Genomic DNA, 3,744 nt, shown 5'->3' on the forward strand with positions numbered 1-3,744 from the left:
TCTTTTTCTTCTCCCAGACAGTAAATAGTGCTTAGTGACGACATTCACACACAGACAAACACCTTCAGACGACATACATACATATACGTACTCGATCACATACACACACATACAAATATACACATACGCACACGCACACGCACACACACACACACAAACTGATTGACACTATTGCTTGGGCTGAGGCAGTCATAAACACATACACGCATAAACTAAGACACACACACACATACACACACGTTCGCGCAAATGTGAAACAAACGTTCACAAAAACATATACACATATATACACACTTGAAAGCGCACCACATCAACAGCGCATATAAATACTCTTTATCTATATACATATATGTGTGTGTGTGTGTGTGTGTCTGTGTCTGTGTGTGCGGCTGAAGCCCACCTGCTGCCCCACCCATCTAACAGACAAACACATATAGCTTCATTTCTCACATATACACCCCCCCCCCCACGCACGCACGTATATATAAATATATAAATTCGTCCATGGATCCCCTTTTCACGTGGACAAGGGAGGGAGATTTGCGCCAAACTGTTGTTGTGGAACTGAACACAACTAAAACAAACCAACAACAAATAACAAACAACAGTCAAGCAAAACAATAAACAAACACAAACAGCAGCAGCCGCAGCATCATCAAAAAAATAAACAAGGTGACTATCTATCTATCAATCAATCTATGTATCAATCAATCAATCAAGCAATCTCTCTCTCTCTCTCTCTCTCTCTCTCTTTATATATATATATATATATATATATATATATAGATGTATAGGTATATAGATATATATGATGAAATAGAAAAATATTGATATGAAATGATAAAAAAAAACAACTTTTCGCCTTAACTGGTTTAAGCAGCGATTATCGATCATGTTTATGCTGGAGTGAGTGTATATAAGACGGGGTATATATATATGTTTATATGTATATTTCATAGAAGTGGGCATAGCAGGTCATACATACATGCATACATACATACACGCTCGAACGAACCTAATTACGTATGTATGCATGTGCTTATGAATATGCTTGTATGTGCATGTGTGTATATATATATATATATATATATACACATACATAAACACGCACACACACATATGTACAGTTATGCATAAACACATACACCTATTTGTGCATGCATAGATGTATGTAAATTTTATCTGTATGTGCTTGGTGGTGGTGGTGGTGGTGGTGGTGGTGGTGGTGAGAAAAGCGAAAGCCCCCCGAAGAATTCTAACGCAATCCAAGCAATCCATGTTCCAAGAGAGATAAGTACAGCAGCGTTAGAGATACAACCACCACCATCACCACCACAACCACCACCACCGCCACCACCACCGCCACTACTAATAGGACTGTTATTAATGTTTATGTTGGCAGCATCATCTACATCGTCTTCGTTATTATTATTACATTTATTAGCTTTAGTGTCATTTTTGTTATCATCATCATCACCGTCATCTTAATCATCTTCATCGTCATCATTGTCATCATCATCAACATCATCATTACCACTACCTCTGTCATTGTGGCTTATATATCGTCACTAGCGTCAAGAAAAAACACCAAAAACAACGTCGACAATTGTCACACAAATAACTCCCGACTCTTGACAAAGGTAAGACCAGTTATATTATACATACGTTGCTGGGTGTCTATAGGCCTGCTTTCCTACGTTTGCGTCTGTATATATATATATATATATATATATATATACACACACACGTAGTTATATCTGTACGTATGTATGTGTATGTATATGTACCTAAGTATGGTTCTATTATGTTTGCATGTCTGTATGTGTAGGAAGAATTATCTCCTAATTTCAATGCTTTGGATTGTTTCCAGTTTCACTTAGTTTTCGCACTGAACATAATGTGTATGTATGTATATATATATATATATATATATATATATATACATTCATACATACATACATATCTGTATATGTATATACATATACACATACATGCATACATACATACATGTATATGTATATATATGTATATATATAATTATACATATATATGTGTGTGTATATATATATATATATATATATACATGTATACGTATACATGTATGTATACAAATACGTACGTATATTCTGTAACACATAACATGCACATATATGTACGTATATCCATATATTTATATCTACAAATATGTGTATGTATATACACGTATGAATATGAATATATACGTATATATACGTGCGTTAAATACACACACACACACACACATATATGCACACATGTTAATACTGTACTCATGTTGTGCTTGTATCGCAATGTAAGTGTTCTGATGTGTGTGTGTGTGTGTGTGTGGAGACATTCTCACTTTTAGAACCGGGATACGTTGAGTTCAATGGAAAAACGCTTGTGATATCAAAAGATTGTTGGAGTTCGGCTCTTGGCTGATCACAGACAAACTTGATTTCATCCATCCATCACTCCATCCAACACACACATAGACGTACACACATACACACACACACAAAATATATATGTAGAGTGATATACAGAGATACCTACTTATATGTGAGTTCATTCATCTCAGAGGATCTATCTATCTATCTATCTATCTATCTCCTTCTATCTCCCCCTCTCTCTTTAAATATATATGCATATATATATATATATATATATATATATATATATATATATATATATATATATATAAAAAGTTGTAGTATTATACTACAACTTTGTCGCTCCACTACTGCTTAAATCTCTCTGAGAGATTTAGAAATATTATATTTCTAATATATATATATATATATATATATATATATATATATATATATATATATATATATATATATATATATTGCGAGGCACTTTGGGCAAGTGTCTTTTACTATAGCTTCGGGCGACCCAAGCCTTGTGACTGAATTTGATAGACGGAAACTGAAAGGAAGCCCGTCGTATATGTGTGCGTGTGTGTTTGTCCCTTACCATCACTTGACAACCGATGTTTGTGTGTTGACATCCCCGTAACCTAGCAAAAGGTTCCGCAAATATAACCGATAGATTAAGTCCGAGGTTTACAAAGAATAAGTCCTGGACTAGATTTGTCCGAATAAATGAATGTGTGTGTGTGTGTATATATATATATATATATATATATATATATATCTTATATGTATGTATATAGTTGAAATTTACAGAAAAACAAAAGACGAAGACATGTTATAAACAAGTTGGTATATTAGGTGAGAAAGTATTTTACGTTTCCAGCCTACTAGTATACATATATGCAATTGTTAATATATATATATATATATATATGTATGTATGTGCATATATGTATATATATATATATATATATTTATATACATATGTATATATATGTATGTATATATATATATATCTGTGTGTGTATATATATGTTTGCATATATGCATATATATATATGTACATAGATCTATATATACATTCATGAATCTATGTATTTATCAACATGAATATCTATGCATATCTATATTTATCTATGTATCCATCTATATATATATATATATATATATATTTGGTCTTAATGCAAAAACATAGGTACATGCTAAAAATGGGTCTATAGTAATTTTCAAATGTGCATGTATAAAATACACACATACGAACATCCACGCATACGCGCACATGTATTTGCACAACTGTATATATGTATATGCAATATATATATATCTGTATACACATACATAAAATCATACATACAGAGATCAATATTTG

General features: G+C 32.5%; 1 protein-coding gene across 7 annotated transcripts in view; it reads left to right on the plus strand.

The window, feature by feature from the left end:
* The first annotated feature begins 519 nt into the window (after positions 1-519).
* LOC106880489 (synaptic vesicular amine transporter) overlaps positions 520-3,744 on the plus strand; it is a 187,706-nt gene continuing 184,481 nt past the window's right edge. For 2 of the 7 annotated variants that reach the window (XM_089362808.1, XM_089362812.1), the window contains exons 1-2: positions 534-672; positions 1,573-1,640. The gene's annotated coding sequence lies outside the window, so the exon portion shown is untranslated. Of the gene's footprint in view, positions 673-1,364; positions 1,641-3,744 lie in introns of those variants that run through there. The other 5 variants (XM_089362807.1, XM_089362809.1, XM_089362813.1 and 2 more) reach the window with 5 other exon arrangements.

This window comes from Octopus bimaculoides, chromosome 14 (genome assembly GCF_046866305.1).
Source record: "Octopus bimaculoides isolate indiv1 chromosome 14, ASM4686630v1, whole genome shotgun sequence".
Classification (NCBI taxonomy): domain Eukaryota; kingdom Metazoa; phylum Mollusca; class Cephalopoda; order Octopoda; family Octopodidae; genus Octopus; species Octopus bimaculoides.